General features: G+C 39.5%; 1 protein-coding gene across 8 annotated transcripts in view; it reads right to left on the bottom strand.

Moving 5' to 3' along the window:
* Window positions 1-19799, bottom strand: part of BICD1 (BICD cargo adaptor 1) — a 203959-nt gene that overhangs the window by 171911 nt on the left and 12249 nt on the right. Inside the window, exons 2-3 of one of the 8 annotated variants that reach the window (XR_009565345.2) lie at window positions 19060-19255; window positions 17880-18468 (exon numbers count right to left, since the gene is read on the bottom strand). The exons of 6 other annotated variants lie outside the window; for them this stretch is intronic. The gene's annotated coding sequence lies outside the window, so the exon portion shown is untranslated. Of the gene's footprint in view, window positions 1-17879; window positions 18469-19059; window positions 19256-19799 lie in introns of those variants that run through there. One more of the 8 variants, XR_009565346.1, reaches the window with a different exon arrangement.

Consider the following 19799-nt stretch of genomic DNA (forward strand, 5'->3'; position numbering starts at 1 on the left):
CGCTGAGCCTGCGCGTCCGGAGCCTGTGCTCCTCAATGGGAGAGGCCACAACAGTGAGAAGCCCGCGTACCACACACACACACACACACACAAAAAAATCTAACCAGATGTAGCTGTGCATTTTTTTATGATATTCAATATTATTACTATATGAAGTAGGTCTGACTTCTTTAAAAGAAAAAATAAATAAAAGATTAGGATATATTCCTATAGAATAACTCCTTAAATAGGAGAACTTATTCTCACATTGCTCATATCTCTGTTTTCTCAGAATCGGGTCCCAGCAGCCATGTTTGCACACATAAATCTCTCTGGTTATAGCCAAATGGACCAACAGCAACACCTGATCCCAGGTGGGCCACTCCATTTCTCTCTCCTTGGCAGCTGCAATTGGGATTTAAACACACTAGTCTCTGCTGACTGCTTAAACTAAAGACGTCTAATCTCAGGAACTGTGGAGCATCCACTTTCCACCATGGCCATAGGGAAAGGAGAAAACGGCAAACCAAAGGCAGGGAAGAAAGAAGATGTGCAAGCAGAGGCAGGGATTCCCCTCAACCTGAGTCCACTCAGATATCCCTCACTTTGTGACTCAGTTGCTCTCAGACTCTGCTCGTCTTCCTTCTGCTGCCTCTGCTTCCACTGCTGGCACTTCTGTTCCTTCCTCCCTGTCTCACAAACTCCCAGGGGGAGGATCTGATAAAGTTTAGCTAGTCATTACCCAATACAAAGTAACCATAATGTACGTTAAAAGCCTAGGTATGCCTGGAAACATGACCTTCAATTCATCTAGTCTTGCAATAAATACTGTGCAACTTACTATGCTTGGGTTGGCACGTACATGTCTCCAAATTAATAAGAATCAAAAACGTGATTTAGGCAAAGCTGTACCATAATGCAATCAACATACTGTATACAAGTAATTAATGAGCTGTACCTGGTGAGCGGGAGGCATGCAGCAGAATACTCCAGAACAGTCAGAAGGGCTGTCAGGGTAAAAAGGCTGCCTAAGAAAGAAGAAAGTGAGGCGCTGTCCACTGGTGGAATCTGTGCAGGTTCCATGAGTGGCGAGGAGCTGTGGGAAAGCTGGACCCTGTACTTCTGTATTGGAATATGTTACACTGTCACATGCTTTGAGCAGGAATTTCCAGTCACATAAATCTCAGTATTCGTTTTTTTTCTTTTTGCGGTACGCGGGCCTCTCACTGTTGTGGCCTCTCCCGTTGCGGAGCACAGGCTCCGGACGCGCAGGCTCAGCGGCCATGGCTCATGGGCCCAGCTGCTCCGCGGCATGTGGGATCTTCCCGGACCGGGGCACAAACCCGTGTCCCCTGCATCGGCAGGCGGACTCCCAACCACTGCGCCACCAGGGAAGCCCTCAGTATTCTTTTACAGCAAGGAAATCTAATATCTTTAGGCAACTGTGTCTGCTACCATCTTTCTGACAACGCCACCACCGTCTGTTTTGATGTCTACAGGAAGGACAAAAGCCAGTGCACCCTACATGTTTTGGAATGTTTGCTGAAGTACAAAAATTTACCAGAATTGCTGAGAAGCAGAGTACAGTTTATACTAAGATTACAAGGAAGGGCCATAATGAAAATGACAGGGAAATGCTCAGAAAGAAGAGTCAGTGAATTTACCACGAGTCTTGTCTGCCTCCTTACCTATGGAAAGGTTTCTCCTCTTTCGACTACTGTCTCTGGATAACAGCCTGCATATTCTTATCTATTTCATATGATACGAGAAAACCTCTACTCTAGTGGGATATCAGACTATCATACACTCAGCACCATCATGGACCAACCCAAGGCCTCTGTGTCAGGCTGTGCAGACCTGCACTGCATAACATCAGTGGTGGCACTTCCATCACTACTCTCCAAAGCTGTACTACACAGCAGCCCTGGAAATTACCTATCTACAGCAAGGAAAAGCAAAAACAGGAGTTCAGGGATGTTAATAAGCAGTACATTGGTACAGCTAAAGAGAAGCATCTTCCTGGGTAAGTGCTTTCACACTTCTCCCTGTTCAGCCCCAAAGCCCAGTTCTTCTAATCCCTATCTTCATCCACATGCCTCTCTAAAACTGACTGGGCAACTCCTGGGATCTTCCTGTTTGTACACAGCAAACCAGGTTAAATTCTCAAGGTCAAAAAGAAAATGTGTGCTTTTCTCTCATTTCTCTAGAGAAAATTTTCAGACAGGCCAAAATGATCTCCTAGGACTACTGCAGAATCCCAAACTGGTTACTCATGTTCCTTGTGATCATGTGACCAGAATTCTTCAGATAGGGTCAATGTCTTGCCTTTATTCTTTTTTTTTTTTTTTTTTTCTGTGGTACGCGGGCCTCTCACTGTTGTGGCCTCTTCCGTTGCGGACCACAGGCTCCGGACGCACAGGCTCAGCAGCCATGGCTCACGGGCCCAACCGCTCCGCGGCATGTGGGATCCTCCTGGACCGGGGCACGAACCCATGTCCCCTGCATCGGCAGGCGGACTCTCAACCACTGCGCCACCAGGGAAGCCCTTTGCTTCCCTTTTTAAACAAAGCTACCTTGGATTGCTGCTGTCGATACAGATATTTTTTCTTAAGATTGTTGTCAAGGCTTGCTGGCCATGCTGTCTCTTTGAGATTTTTCCCTCTCTCCTCCAGCCCTTTAAGTGTTTTGTTTTGTTTTTCAATTTGCACAATCATTAACAGCTGCCATCAAAAACTTTCAATTTGCATAATCATATCTTTTTTTACATATAGAAATTAGTAAAACTTAAAACCAAATGTGACTTGTACAGAAATCCTTTAATTTTATTTATTTTTACACATTAAAAAATGAAACACACTATACACAAATGGTTTTTCACAGCAGATTACAAGTGGGTCCATTCAGACTTGCTCTCAAAATGCTGCCGGCATTGTAAGTGCTGCCTGAGACGGCAGCTGTTAATCGTACAGCCAGTTACTCACAGCCCACATTCACTAAGTCATTGTGTACTTATTCATGTTTCAAGAAAACTTGAAAAAGTTTTTTAAAAATCATCACCATAGAAACTATAAAGAGAGTAGCCTTGAAGCAGACGTTAAAAAACAAAACAGAAATCGAGTGAGCAGTGAACAATGAACTTGAATGATTTTAATCACAAATCATTTTACTTTAAATAGCATAGAAATTCTTCTTGGTAAATCTTCACTACCAAGAAATAAGAAGTTTAGCTGTCTGATAAGTAATCAAATATCCAAAATGACTCCATCCATAGCTCTTTTCCTTCTTCCTCTACTTTCATCTCATTCACCCCCATGGCTTCAAGAACTACTTATATGCAATAATTGGACATCAAATATTGCACAAGCAGAGCAAGACCCATGTTAATGGTTCCTTATTGTCAATTTTCTTGCTTTTTCATTAGCCTTGAGACTCAGAAGTGTATTTGCGCTAGCCTGTTGAGTACGTCCACTCCGATGTCTTATAGTTCCCTTAAACTCCATGTGTTCAAAACATTTTTTTCTTAGTCTCAAATCTTTTCTCCTATGTTCTCTACTTCGGTTCATGGCCTCTCCATCCACATGCTTTCCCAAGTTGAATATCTGGAAGCCATCATGGCTCTGAAGCACTATTGGCCAACATGTAAGAGTAACTATGTAACGGCAATTACTAACAAAAATGTGCTAGAGAAAATTGCAAAGTTGGTTGCTAAATAAGCCTGACAAATGACTGTTAACTTATGCAGATGGTATAATTAGGAAGAAGAGTGAAAGAGAAGAATGAATGGATTATGAGAGAGCCTTTATTTGTATGTGTATGTCATTTGTAATTATAAATATGGGAAACTGATTAATTCCATTTTTTCCCACTAAACTCTAAGTGCTATGAAGACAGAACCCATACCTGTTTTGCTCATCTTTGTATGGCTAGCACCTATACAGTGTTTCACATATAGTAAGTACTTAGTAAACACCTGCTGGGATACACAATTGCTAACACAATTAGCTGAAAACACAATTTATCTCTACTTTGATTTATCAAAGTAGGCTTACAGAATGCCAATATATAATATCAGTCTAATACCACCACAAAAAAAGGAAAGATGTCTAGAGGAACAAATAAAACTTTCTGAGCACATGTGTTGAGTCTTCAGTTCATCATTTGACCAGAAATTTCTCTACCTCACTAGATCAAAGACTCTAATTATAATAGTGATCTTCACCTCAGCAAAACTAAACTGGCCTTGAGAGTCATTTATTATTTTAAAAGCTCCTTTAAATGATTAAACAAGTCTAAAATGTCTGTTATCAAATTTCCTGGACATCAATAGATCAGGAAGGTATGACACAAGTAGAAATGTCTAATCAAGATCTTTGAACTTGGGGGTAAAAAAAAAAGAGCCAGGAGAAAGGAACTTCTTTGAAAGCATTCCACCCAAACACCCACTGAAGGAGGAGCTGGCTCCCTGATCTCTGTGCCCAAAGCTGCCAACTCAGACTGGGGAAAGGTAAACATTATATGAATAATTTATGTACAAGGATGAGTGTGTCTGTAAGTGAACTGTCATAATGTATAAATATACAGAAAACAGAAATCTGCTGTCTTCTAGCACTTCTGTCATTTATAGAAATAATATTCATCTAGCCTTAAAACAACCAAACAAATGAAAAACTCCCTCTCCTTAACCCTTCAAATCTAACTGAACATCAAAGTCTATCAACTTGGCCCTCTAAGATCAGCTCAAAAACGATTTTCTCCATGTAAAGTTACTGGCTCTCTGTGCTCACAACACATCGTGTATTATAAGAGTATATTATAATTATTTTAGCATCTCCCTCCTCCTTTCCTCTTCTAAGACTAGGAGCTACTTAAAGATATTCAGGATCTCCTGTGGAATAACATAGTATCTGGTAATTTAATTGGTAATCAGTAAATCATAGTCAAAAGAAAGAAGAAATGGGATTTAGGAATATAAATATAAGATTTTGATAGCAAGGATGAATCCTTTCATCCCTCCTACTTTGTACCTCTCCATGGCCTTTTCCTCTACCACTTCTGTCATATCCATGACCATTAACTTGTGCCAGAGAGCATTCCTCATGATTTCAATAATGTGTAGCTGTGGGCACTGAATGGATGTACTTAGCATCAAGGCTTCTTTACTTTCTTGTTCCTCTCTTACTCAGCAGTAAGTAAGCAGTAAGTAAAGCTTCTGCTTTACTTAGCAGAAGCAAAGACCAAAATGTCCAAAACAAAGTGCTAAGATATGCAGAGATAATACATGCATAGTGGTACTGATGAAAACATTGACAAGAATTAAGGAATACTGCTTTCAAAAAACTTAGGTCTCCCTCAACATCTATGTATATCACTCAACCATCAGGAGACAACCAACTCTTTTTCTAGATAAGAGACAATTTCACGTGCCCCCTCCCATAGTAATGCCATTGGTAACTGTCCATAAAAGTAAATGGATGGTATCTAAATACAAAAGAAGAGAGCTCTGAGCTCTGGGATGACTGATAATGCAGTTTGGCCTCTCTTGTACGAGAGTGGGGGTGTCAGAAAGGTGAGGAAGAGAAAGTGATTCTGAGTAATTTGGATTCGTATTTGAACCTTAATCTTAATGAAGGAAACAGACACAACTTTCTGTATAAAAGATTTCAGTAGATAACAGATTTTTTGACATTATTATGCAAGTAGACAGTAAATTAACCTGCCTTGATTAATGAAAGCAATTACTAAATGCTGTTATCCTAAGTGGATTAACTTTACTGTATAACATCTCCTGGTGATTCTTCAAGTGGCCCAGATAAAGCTAGAGGCCATTTGACAAAATGTTTCTAGTATCTAAGAAGGTATATTTTGCTGATTTAAACCATAATCTTTGGCATTCACACCTGCCATGGATTTATACCTCTGGTATATTCACTGGTACTGTAGCAAAAAAATTTTCATGAAGAGAAAGGGGAAATATTATATTTTGCTAGCAGAAAAGCCACTGTCCTATTGTGAGATGCTAATACTCATTTTGGAAAGAATCATTTATGATCGAAAAGACAAATCACTGTGTACAAGGAGATATTTGCAACACATACAAATGATAAAAGACTAGAATTCTGAACATATATAAAGAATTCCTACATACCATGTTTTTAAAAGACAGATAACCTAATATTTCAAATGGCTAAAGAGTTAAATAGGCATTTCATAAAACAGGAAATCCAAAATTATGGATTACCTAGGGTGGGGGAGTTGCAATGGAGGAGGGGCACAAAGGGAGATGCTGGGGTGCTCATATATTCTATTCCTTCCACCTGGGTGATGACTACATGAATAGTGGCTTTATATTATTTGTTAGACTGTACATTTGTGTTTGTGTACTTTTTCTGTATATATAGCATATTTCACAGTTAAGATGTTTTTTAAAAAGGTTATGCAGACATATAAAACTAGATGTTCTGGAAACTATGGGAGGGGACAAAGTACAAACAAAAAATATAATCAGGAGATAATAACTGCCATGAAGAAAAAGGAAGCAGGATAAGGGGAATGGGTAGAGTTGAGAGAACTATTTATAGTTGGAGAATCAGTGTCTCTGTACTTGTCTCATGGAACGCTGCTGTGGACACAGCAAAGGCAATGCAAACAGAATTCACTATAAAATTTCAAATTGTGCAGGATTTCATAAGGTCCATAAAAGATGCAGGATTTCATAAAATCCACAAAAGAGGGCTCCAATAACACCCCAAGTCCCTGATAAGAATTTTACAGCCTTAGACTGTTACCAATTGAAGAAAATAAAATAAGAAAGCCTGACTATATTTTGGATGCTTCATAAGAAAGTAATGATTTAAGCATTTTTTTAACCCCTGGAAAGTTAATGAAGTCCTCAAATTTAGTTTGAGATCTCTAACGAAATGCTCATAGAGTCAGATGTGAAGTGAAGGCTGTTGTAATGTGCCTTTTTTGTGGAGAAAAAATACCATAGGTAACAATAAACCATTCATTTTCAATTTGAAGAATTAGTTTATTTTTATTTTTCCAACATATTTTCACAAATATATGCATAGTTTCATATGTAAAATAAGAATAAAGAATTCCAATCAATTCTTTTTTTTTTCCTGACTATCCACTATGAAATGTTGGTCCTAATTCTTAAGTTAATTAATTTTGCTTTGACTTTTTGTGTATATCAGTTGTTCTCAGATAATATAGATTCCCAAAATGGATTAAACTTTAAGCCCTCACCCATACCTTTTTGTTTAATACATTAGGCTGAACCATGTGGAATTACAATATTCTATCATTTTGATCTACAAAAATGGCAATTTCATACAATTCATCCTAACATGTGAGCTCCACAGTCTAAGCTGTGTCCTCCGGCTCACGGTGCAGGTCTTGCCTGGTGATGCTTGAAGAGTTGACCATTATGCAGAGGAAGGTGAAGAGACTTTTATGTTTTTTATTTTAACTTTTCCTTCCCATTAGGGATATAGGAATAATAGGATAAAGGAATCCATTATCTCCTCAGCAAAATGGAAAACATGATAAAATTTATACCTTTTAAAAACCAGACTATGATTTAGGTCTTCATTCAACAAACATTAGTTGACTACCTACTGTGTGCTAGGCCCTGGAGAGAGACAAAAACAAGTAAGACAAGGCTACTGACTCACAAAGTTTACAAAGAATGGGGAGTAAAAAAAGGTAAGAAAACCAACATGTACAGGATATTGTGGTAAGTGCTATTCAAAAGTCTGTCCAAAGGAGGGGGTCCAAATCAAATTTCTCATTGGGCATTAGAAATCTAGGATACTGTTCTGAGACATCTTTTCATACATGTTTAACTTAACAACAAAAACACAACAAATTGGTCAAAAAATACATATCAGGACAAAAAAAATATCAAAAATATAAATTCTGAATAGGTTACAAAAAAGATAGTAAGATCTTGAATAATATCATTTTCTTAATTTTAAGTGGCTATCTTAGAACACACGAGTATAAGATCAAAACATTGTCTTGTTTGAATTGTAAATCTCCACTTTAAAACAGCAGATGGAGTGCCTTCTGTTCACAGAAGGAAAGCCAAGGGCTCAGAAAAGGTAACCACTCACTCAGGGCAAAGAAGCAAAACAGAGAACCCTGGTTCTGAACTTTTATACCCTTGAAAGGTAACAGATTTTTACAGAATTATAAGGTAACTAGTGAAATTTCCTCAACGTATTTTCCTTTCTGAGTCAAGGAAACATGTATGTTCTAAGGAAGATTTCAATTACAATGAAAAATGTTAAATTTCCAATCACTGAATTTAAGTCACCACATTTATAGTCCTCCGGTATATACCATGCTGTTAATGCAGTTATTAATGTCTTTTTTTTTCAGTTCTGCTTCAAATGCCAAAACTACACACTCTTAAATATGTAACCCTGGGCTTCCCTGGTGGCGCAGTGGTTGAGAGTCCGCCTGTGCCCCGGTCCGGGAAGATCCCACATGCCGCAGAGCGGCTGTGCCCGTGAGCCACGGCCGCTGAGCCTGCGCGTCCGGAGCCTGTGCTCCGCAACGGGAGAGGCCACAACAGTGAGAGGCCCATGTACCGCAATAAATAAATAAATAAATAAAAATAAAAAAGAATTGTGTGCTTATGAATGCAGTTATAGGTTCTCACAAAAATTAAAAGCATCACACGATAACATATTTGCTGAAGAACTCCCCACTTGTGTCTCCCCATCTTAGCTCTTTCCTTGAGTCTATTCTTTCTCACTGAATTATTCAGTCAAAACAGACTAAAGACAGGATGCATAGCAAAAATAGAGGCAATGATAGAAGAATAATGGTGTGGAGATTGCAGTGGGGTGGGGGGAGAATATGCCACTGGCTCTGGATTCTTAGATTTTTAGGATATGGAAGAGAACAAGCAATATCGTCTACAGGAGGCTGCAGGGGAGACGAGTAAGCCCCGTCGAGGAGACAGAAAGAATATTCTGGGAGGAGGTTAAGATACAAGAAAGTTTGCTTACCACGGAGAAAAGCAGCAAACAGATAAGTGGAATGTTTGGCAGGAGAGGCGTGAGGAGGTAAGAGAATGGATGAGAGAAGGGAGGCTTGCCTGTAGGAGGGAACACAAGGCTTTATGAAGGTAAGTATAAGAGAAAAGATGAATAAAGGATATTCAAATCCAAGCATAACAGTCTCATATATAGCCTTTCTTTTATTAGCCCATAGTGAGAGGCTTATAAAGATGTTATGTTCTTGACTTTTAGGCATTTTTAAAAATATTACATTTTTATAAAATTTCTCTGCCATAAAAAGAAACTAAAAAAAAACTAAAAAAACTAAAAAAAAAAAAAAAGAAACTACCTTTGCCAGAGCAGGAAGGAAGCCAGTGAACCAAGTTGCTCACTGGGAGTATAATTATAAACATTTAGCATTTTTGAACATGAGAAAAAGAAAAGCTTTTATTTAATAGTCTTCAGGATCTCAAGAAAGAATTCATCCTCCATTTATTTTCAGGGAGATGTGGTGCTTCTTGGAAGAAGCTCAGAGGATCCTGCTATTAAATCAAGACCCGTGCAGGAAAAAAAATTATCCACTCCACAATAACATGGCATGTAACACAAAGCCAGTGGTACTTATCCAGCAGGGAGAGGGCCCCTTCAATACAGGGACTCCTACCGGCTGGCTTAATTACAGCACAGCAAGACAATCCACTACAAAGACAGTGCAACTGAAAGGAGACCGCTGACATCCACCCTAGGTTCAGGGACAGATGGTTCTGCTGCTTCTCTATGAGACCTAGAAAAATCTGCAAATGGATATATGCCAACAAGTTTTCAACTACCAGTATTTTTTTTTAAGCCTACCATATGCTACTATAAAAATAATCCTTAACTTGAGAGTCAATCAGCAAAGATTTACTGAGCTGGGACCAGGTGTAAGGGATAGGAAAAGGCCTAAAGCAGCTTACCATCTAGTTTAAGGACATGGATTAAACTCTGATTTAATTTAAGGGCTTTTCACTTTTTCCATCATGCTGCACACACAGAATTACAGCAGAGGCCATAAAACGACGGCCTGAAAAATTTTCAGATGATAACAAACACAAATTTACAGAAACAGAGTGGTTCCACCCTGGAAAACATGGCTTTAAACAAGGGATGACGCACTGAAGCCTAATTCAGCAGTCAAGGTAACTGAACATTGTTAAAGCAGTCACCATAGCAACCACAGGGACTAGGGCACAAGACAGATAATTAGTCCCTCCAATTATTCAGTTATAATACAGTCACTAAATAACAGCCCTGAGTAAATTCTATCTTGTAAAAAGTTTTAAGGAAAATGAAAATTTAACTACAAACTTACTAAAGAAGGACCAAGCTATTACTATCATACTGTTTTATTAAATTAACATAAATGCAGCCTTTCTGCATGCAGCAAACTCTGCCTTCCTGGTCACTTTAAAGGATGTGAATTAATCAAAATCATAAAATTATTTTTATTTATTTTTTTGGCCACGCCACAGCTTGCAGGATCTTAGTTCCCCAACAAGGGACTGAACCCCAGGCCATGGCATCGAAAGCGCCAAGTCCCAACCACTGGACTGCCAGGGAATTCCCCTCAAAATCATAAAATTAAAAAAAAAAATCATAAAATTCTTCATTCTTATGTGTGAATGTACAATAATGCCACCCAAGAAATTGAGTTAATTTACAATTTCTATAGCACACACAATTCATATTTAATACTCATAACAAGTCTATGAACTAAGAAAGCACAGCTCAATGAGTTTGAATAAATTAAATGAATGTACAGCACTTGGAGAAATGCCTGTCACACAACCAGCACTATGTAAGTCCAAGCTATTACTTCTATCTTACAGTAGTATTACTGCTGATATTATTATTATTGTTAAAAATGCAAGTTTTGAAGTCACACTGCCTGACTCAAATTTTGGTTCCATCATTAACTAGACAAGTTACCTAATCCATCTGTGACTCAGTATTCTCATCTATATAATGGAAATAATAAAAACATCTACTTCGTAGACTACTGAGGGTGTTGAGATCAGACAGAGTACATATTTAGCAGACTACCTTGTATGTGGTCCGGGGCGAACACAATTTAGCAATTATAACAGTTTAAATGTTTGGTCTTGGCTCCTAGCCAGTAAACAGGGAATTGGAATTAAAACTGGGGTTTCCTGACAAAAGTGTTTAGAACACTTTCTACAGCCACACTGCTAGGAAACATAGAAACAGTCCATTTAATCAAACAGATACACCCAAGTATTATTATAACATAGTAACAAAAAGTAACATTGCTTGCACATGCTGACATCAGGTATGGAAAGGCTTTATATGTTGTAAGATAATCAGGCCAGATGCTCCTGCTGAAACATATACCACCAAACATGCTACCTTGTTCTCTTTTTTCTACTATGATTTTTTTCCTTTTTGAAAAATACAGAAAAATTATATATCTGAGTAAGGTATCACCACAGTAAATATTTGAGAGTACGGTTTCAGGTCACAAAAGCAAAATAACTTGTTAGTAAAACAACCACTTTAAAATACTAAGTATTCAGTGAAAACCAGAGTCATGATAAACCAAAACAGTGCTATACCTCCAGGTATTAGTAACTATTTCAGGAGTCTTAAGCAAACCTGATAATAAAGCTCTTAAATAAAGAACTGGGATATGTTTAAGAAAGAACCACTTTCCTAATTTAAGAATGTTCAAACTGGGCACACAGTGGTCCAGGTAAGCATGGGTGGACATCCTTCTAGAGAGATTGGAGTTCAGGGCAGGACTAGGACACTGAGGATCCAGGAAGGAGGGGAAGGGGATCTGAGAAACAGGGAAGGAAGGAGATGCCCAGTCATCTCCTCTTTCTCTGTTCTCTCTTCCCTCACTCTCAAAATTCACTCCATTTGGAGACTTCCCTGGTGGAGCAGTGGTTAAGAATCCGCCTGCAAACGCAGGGGACACGGATTCAATCCCTGGTCCAGGAAGATCCCACATGCCGCGGAGCAACTAAGCCTACACGCCACAACTACTGAGCCTGCGAGCCACAACTACTGAAGCCCACGCGCCTAGAGCCCATGCTCTGCAACAAGAGAAGCAACTGCAATGAGAAGCCCACGTACTGCAACGAAGGGTAGCCCCTGCTAGCAGCAACTAGAGAAAGTCCATGCACAGCCAAATATAAAATTAATTATTTTAAAATCCTGTTTAAAAAAAAAATTCACTCCATTCATCAAAAAGTCAAGTTCAGTGCTTGGTGATATAAAGTTGAATAAGACACAAAGAGAAAACAGACATGAAAATCAAAAATCACTGAACAAGGAATATTAGAGTTGCCTTGGGTTTTATAGGAGAGCATAGAGAGACATCAGCTAACCAGAACATGTACGTTGGGCAAGGTTATGTGCCAGATGGTCCTGCACTTACCATCTCATTCAAAAATAAACATAGTCCTGTTTACTGTTCCTATTCAGTAGATGAAGAAATGTAGGCTTTGAGATATAAGAGGTACACTCAGAGTAAAATTTGGGTCCTTTTAATCCAAGTCCAGGGCTCTTGGTAAGGCATGATGACCCGCCTCCAACTCCTCTGCTTTCTCATTCTTGACTTTGCTTTCTTCTTTATTTTTTTTCAATAGAAGGGCAAGAGTGTCAGTGTCTTGATCAGAAGTAAAAACTCAAATGTCAAGGAAATCCCTGGCATCCCAGTGGTTAGGACTCCACACTTCCACTGCAGGGGGCACAGGTTTGATCCCCGCTTGGGGAACTAAGATCCCACAAGCCGCACAGCCAAAATAAAACGTCAAATGTCAACAAGGAAGCGACAGATGACACAGTAAGGTGTTATGGATGAGATGGAATGGTGGGGACTGTGGTGAACTGGAGATTCACGCCCTTTCTGAAGAAGAGGGACTCAGCTCCAGCCCACTGATGTCATGAACAAATGTGGGCCCAGGGCTTTGTGAAATCTTCCAATTTTTTGAGAGAGCTCTGAAATACAGATTTTTTTACATGACTCTCCTTATTGTAAAAAAAGAAGCTCCCTGCACCAGATGTTTCTAAATCACTGGGCTGGCTTTTGCCTGTGGGGTACCGGTTTGTGATCTCTACTCTGGATGAGAGGCAGCCCATCTCACTGGCACTGCTCTCCGTCACTCTGTTATTTCACCTGCAGAGTTTAACAACCAAGCAGCCATTGCAAAACAAACAGCAGGGCTGGCGCAGCTGTTGTCAGCAGGACTTTAATTCTGCAGTATTAGTAAGACAGCCATGTTTAATGATAGAGTTACAATGCTGAAAACAATTCAGACATCCCCCGTTCCAAAATCCATCAATGCCTGACTCACTTCCTTAACATCCCTACCAAACAGCTTTTTGGCTTCTGCTTAAACATCTCCGTTAGCCAACAAGGAAGTCTCTCTCCTCAGAAAACCTGCTACTTTTCCCTCTGCTCTTAGCCTTCCATGAAGGAAGGTCCTTCTTCATATTAAGTTGAGCTCTGTATCCTCGTATCTGCCACCCATTGGTGCCTGGATCATTATACCTAGAACACAATATTCCAGGAGCGGATGGACAGACGTTTACCATCACATTCTGGACAGTGTTTCTGTTAATGCAGACTAAGGTCACATCAGCTCCTTCACAGTCTGGTACACTTGCCTCCCTGGCCCTCAGGGACTACAGTGTGATCTAGCACTGCAAGCGAGTCAAGAGATCCACAGCAGAGGGGAAAGAAAGCTGTTATTAGTACTAGTCACATTTTTTACTTTAATTTCAGTTTAAGGATATATTTATGCCCCAGTCTCCATGTTTCTAATCTAGAGTACACACATTGCTTCCTATAAATGATTAACTCTTTAGTTTAAAAAATACTGACATCCATTTTAGTAAATGGAGCGGGTTGGTTGCCCTCACAGAATGTCAGAAGTGTATATATATGGCTAGTTTGTTTTAGTTTTAGGAAGAAAAATGACAACATTTTAGCTTCGTAATAAAAGGAAGAAATATGACTACACACAATGTGTATCATGAAATGTAGCCAACTTAAGTCCAGTAAATTACAACACAGAGTATAGTAACTATAGGATGATGCTTGTTTTTCTGTCCAAGTCATGAATCCTTTTCAAATGTTAAATGCTTTGGCAGACATATTTTAAAATTCTTTTTTAAACAAAGCATCAAAATCGGGATCCGTGAGAATTTTCAAATTCAAATAAATATGGAATATTTCATCTCCTAAATTTAATCATGAAAAATTATTTATTCCTTCATTTTCATACCTCATCATATGATTTCTTTATATTCTTCTTAGCTTGTCATAAAGAAACACAGGAGCCATCCTGATTTCTCCCTTTCTTTTGCTCTCCCGATCAATTAATTAGCAAGTCCTTCGTCATGCATCCTGAATCATTCTTCTCTCACCCCCAAGTAGATCTCCTCCAGCCCAAGCCACCATCACCTAATACTGCAACAGCCTCTTCACTTGGCTCACTCCTTCGACAGTCTGCAAGGAAGAGCCAGAGTGATGTTCCTGAAATATTTATCAGATCACATCACTCCAGAGGCTGCCCGTTATGCTTAAAATAAAGTCCAGACTTCTTGCCAGGGCTCAAGGTCCTGGTCGCTGTCCACTGCTCCATCCTCCTCTCTAACATCCACACCAGCCCCTCCCTCCATATTGCAGGGGTTCTCTATGGAGGGTAGTACGGCTCCACCCTGGGGGGAGAGGAGGTGTTTGGAAGGTGTGAGGGTGTTTTTTTTGGTTTATTCTTTGTATTTATTTATTATTTTTTACTTTTAAAATTCAGATATAATTGATACATAACATTGTACCAGTTTTTAGGTGTACAACATGATTTGTTATATGTATAATTGCAAAATGATTACCACAATAAGTCAACATCCATCACCTTCACATAGTTCCAATTTTCTTCCTTGTGATGAGAACCAACATCTACTCTCTTAGCAACGTTCAAATATATAAGACACTGTTGTTAACTACAGTCACCATGATGTACAGCAACAGTGCTTTTGTAATCACAATGACCTAAGAGTGGGGACACGCTGGCATACTGTGGGCAGGGCTAGGGATGCTCACCACCCTCCAGGAGCCCCACAGCCCCACAATGCACAGCACAGTTCTACCCTACAAAGGACTACTGCCAAAATGCCAGTAACACCAAGCTCATTCAAACCTCAAGGTCTTTACCTTTGCAGTTACTTTCAGCCCCGGACACTGAAATCTTTTCCAGGCTTGCTCGTCCTCATCACTTGAGATGTCTTCTCCTTTGAAAGGCCATGTCTGGCCCTCATTTCTTTTTTTTTTTTATAAATTTATTTATTTTATTTATTTATTTTTGTTTGTGTTGGGTCTTCGTTGCTGCGTGTGGGCTTCCTCTAGTTGCAGCGAGCGGGGGCTACTCTTTATTGCGGTGCGCGGGCTTCTCATTGTGGTGGCTTCTCTTGCGGCAGAGCATGGGCTCTAGGCGTGCGGGCTTCAGCAGTTGCGGCATGCGGGCTCAGTAGTTGTGGCTCGAGGGCTCTAGAGCTCAGGCTCAATAGTTGTGGCGTACAGGCTTAGCTGCTCCGCGGCATGTGGGATCTTCCCGGACCAGGGCTCGAACCCGTGTCCCCTGCATTGGCAGGCGGATTCCTAACCACTGCACCACCACGGAAGCCCTGGCCCTCATTTCTGAAATAGCCTACCCAGCATACCTGCCAGTCTTATTATTCCTTTACCCTGCTTTCTTCACTTTTTAGCACACGTCATTATGCAAAACTATTTCTTTATTTCCTTACTCTTTTATGCTTTTCTCCCCCACTGGTATGTCAAGTCCCCGAGGGCAGGAACTTTGTACCCCCAGTACCTAACTACAATGCCTGGGACATGGCAGGTGTTCAATAATCATCTGTGAAATAAATAAACGTCCATAGTAATTTTTCTATTTAGGATTAGGAATTTTTTAAAAAAGCTTCTTTTTGACATACAGTGTCATCTAACCTTCATTTCTAGTTATTTTTTTTCCTATGTCGTTTTCCTTTTTTGCAATGGACTCTCCCTCAAAGAGTTGTTTTTACATGCCACAACTTTTATTTTTACATAAATACATAAATACAGAGAGGTAACAGTTTAAAAGTCCCAAGTCATCACTTAACTCATTCACAGAATGTGAAAGAGGGTTTTCCTGTGAGTAGTTTTTGTAAACCTCAGAGTATATGTGTTACTTCTTCTGCCAATAGGGTCAGGAGTCCAGTGGCATGACTGCTTCTGAGGACAACAATAAGCATAGGTGGTGGTGGTCCCTTCACTGTGAAAGGAGCAACTCCTGAATCCACCCGAAGAGAGAATAAGCATCACTTTTTGTCAAGAATGTTCACAAACATATTTTCAAGACCAAGAAGAGTAGAAAAATAATGCAACATAAATTTTTAAAAAATCATACTTCGAAAATAGATAGCTAGTGGGAAGCAGCCACATAGCACAGGGAGATCAGCCCGGTGCTTTGTGTCCCCCTACAGGGGTGGGATAGGGAGGGTGGGAGGGAGACACAAGAAGGAGGAGATATGGGGATATACGTATATGCATAGCTGATTCACTGTGTTATACGGCAGAAACTAACACACCATTGTAAAGCAATTATACTCCAATAAAGACGTTAAAAAAAAAAAATACTCCGAGAGCACTAAATCAAAAGTTCAAACCAGGTCTATGAAATGGGCTAAGGGAGAAGTGATAAGAGGGGATGTGTGGAATTACATCTAGATTTTAAGATATGATTTTATTTAAACATACAGAAATCTGTTAGGATATGCAAGAAGAATGAGTATAATCTGATTCCTTTTATGTTCCACACATTTAGATAGGGTCTAATTAGATACTAAATGCTAACCAGTGCTTCTCTTTGATGCATGGTATTTGAGGACTGGTATACAAGTATTGTGTGCATTTTATATCTTAATACAAACTGCCAAATCACATTCTCAAACCTCATAGCAACTCATACTCCCACAAACAATGTATAAGAACGTTCACATTTCCACACACTTGGAAACACTGTATATTATCAATATTTAAAATTTTTCTAAGTTGATTGGTAGAAAAGTGAAAACTCACTATTATTTAATTTGCATTCACTGACTACCAATATCGAGCATCTTTTTACACATGTTTATTGATTATTTGCAAACCCTCTTCTGTTTGTCTTATAGTCTGTCCCCTTTTTCTATGGCATTATTGTTGTTTTCAATCAACTCAGGGTAGCTATATACTAGGGATAATAATCCTTTGTAAATCAATCATGTTGCTTTTTCTTTTTCCAATCTGTTGTCTGTATTCCACTCTGGTTTGTGGTGCCTACCTCAGTTTTCAAAAAAATTTCTATGTAACCAAATGTGTCAGGCTTGCCTTTTGATTCTAAGTTTTATATCTTGCTTAGGAAGATTTCCTCCACATTGACATTTAATAAATGTTCCCAGGGATTTTCTCCTAATTAGAGTTCATTCTTTCATGATCCATTAAATCCTTGATATTCTGGTGTAAAGTTAATGGAAAGTGAAGGGATAAAAGATGAGAAAGAAAAGTATACAAGGAGAAAAAGAGACTGGAGAAGTCTTACTTTTTAATGTTAAACAGGGAGTTTTAAATGTGATGCTGGATTGCTGAATTTTTACTCCATATTGTTAATATTAGATTATAAAGGGGAAAAACCTCAAATAGTTTTGACTTGAAAATATAATTAAGCTATAAACATAAGGAGAAAATTATTGATTTAAAACTATCTGAACACAAATAACACTATAAAGGTTTTTTTTTTAAGAAGAGGAAGAATTACATTTTTCATGATATGAAAAATGAAAAAATATAAGTTGATAAAAAGAAATGAATTCCAGCTTAGGTAATATTTCATCTGAGCCTTTTCCATAAAAGTTTTAAATTTTACAGGAGTATGATATTATTTATTATTAAATAGACCAGTTAATTGGGAATTAGTGCAGAGATTTATTTTTCCCATGACTCTGGTAAGAACAAAATAACCAAGGGCAGAATTTTTATAGAGCTACAGGTAATAAAGGCACTCAAGGCAAAAGCGTTGATGTACTGCTTACATCTAAAGGTTCTTGCTTTTATTCAGATGTAGCCTCTGAGCATTCTTACTAAGAAGTCAATTCATTCATGCATTTTAAAGGCTAGTTTTATATTTTTTCTAGCATTTTTCATTGTTCCCAGCAGAAGGGTTAGTCAGAGGTCCTAGACCACTGTAGTCAGAATCCAAAGCCAAAAATCACTGTTTTCAAACATAAAGTTAATGATATTACTCTCCTGCTTTGACACTGTCGATGCTTTTCCCATGGTATATAGATCAAGCTCCTTAGCAGTCCCACAAGTGGCCTGACCCCGTTGCAGAGGCATAAGGGAGATACTCGTAGAAAAGCAGCAAAATGGAGGTTGAAGCTGAATCAATGGCAACTGAGAGAAAAGACAAGAGAGGAGGAAAACAGCCATGAGTCCTAAACAGCAAAGGCAACGAGCGAGGAAATATTGTCTAGTATGGACAGAGCTCAACATGCGGGGTCTGGTCAACAGGTTAGAATCTACGTCAAGACCTCAGGGCCTGTGGCTCTCAGAGCCGAGGGAGTCAGGAATCAGAGGGTGGGTGAGCGATGAGGGCTCTCAGGAGCAGAAGCAGCCCAGCCACACGGAAGGACAGTGGCACTGAGGACCCTCACTGAAGGGGCAGCTAGGCAACCTGGTCACAATGGGGTAAGACTGGGAAGCTGCCACTCTCCAATTCACAAGAGGCCAGGAGGCTAAAACAAACCCGAAAACACACCAAACAGGGCACAGGAGCAGCAGAGACTTCCAGACCCCTTGTTAGGTGGAGGTACTTCTCATCTTGTCATTGGGACCTGGTGCTCAGGGGCAAAGCCTTCCCAGGCAGACGTCGCCATGGTCAGCCACGCCGGAGCCGAGGTGGGGGAACCGACAAGCCTCCTTCCAAGGCCCTTCATCGCCTCTCCCCAAACCATCTCCCACCCGTCATCCCATTTCAAATGCCACCTGCAACAACACAGATGCTGAAGAGCAACGATCGCTGCAATCCTCCCTCCTTTGCAGGCTGTTTCTTCTTCCTGAAGGACTCTGCCCCTCATCTGCCTGGAAAATCCCTCCTTGTTCTCCATGCCCCTTCACACGTCGTCCTGATCAGAAACTTTTCTCTGATTGCTCTGAGTTTGCTGCCCTCCACTTTGGTGTCCTATCAAGCACAGCCAACACATTATTTTTACTATTTTGTTATTATGATGAATTATTATCACCATCACATCCATCATTTATCGGGTGCTTACTAGGTGTCAGGGACTGCATTAAATGCTTTAGATGGATTAGTAACTATGTTACTAATAGTTACTATATAGTTACTATCTATAGTTATTATCTCCCTCCATTTCACAGAGGAGGAAAGTGAGATTCGTAGGGTTTTAAGTATTAGCCTAAGATCACAGAGTTACTAACCAAATTCAAATACAGTTTGTTCTGACTCAAAAACCCATGATCTTTCCAATAAAACACCTTAATCACATTTGTTCATGTCTTTTGCCTCTAACAGCAAATAACTAACTTAAAAATAAAGACCACGTTTTCCTCATTTTTGTACACCCAGCATAAACTTGGCATATAACTGATGCTCTCTAATTATTTAATACATGAATGAATGAATGCATGAATGACCAGCATCCATTCCAGTCCCTCAGGAACTAGAATATCAACTGTGGCACAGAACCAGTAATACAATGTTAAAC

Source organism: Globicephala melas, chromosome 10 (genome assembly GCF_963455315.2).
Source record: "Globicephala melas chromosome 10, mGloMel1.2, whole genome shotgun sequence".
NCBI lineage: Eukaryota > Metazoa > Chordata > Mammalia > Artiodactyla > Delphinidae > Globicephala > Globicephala melas.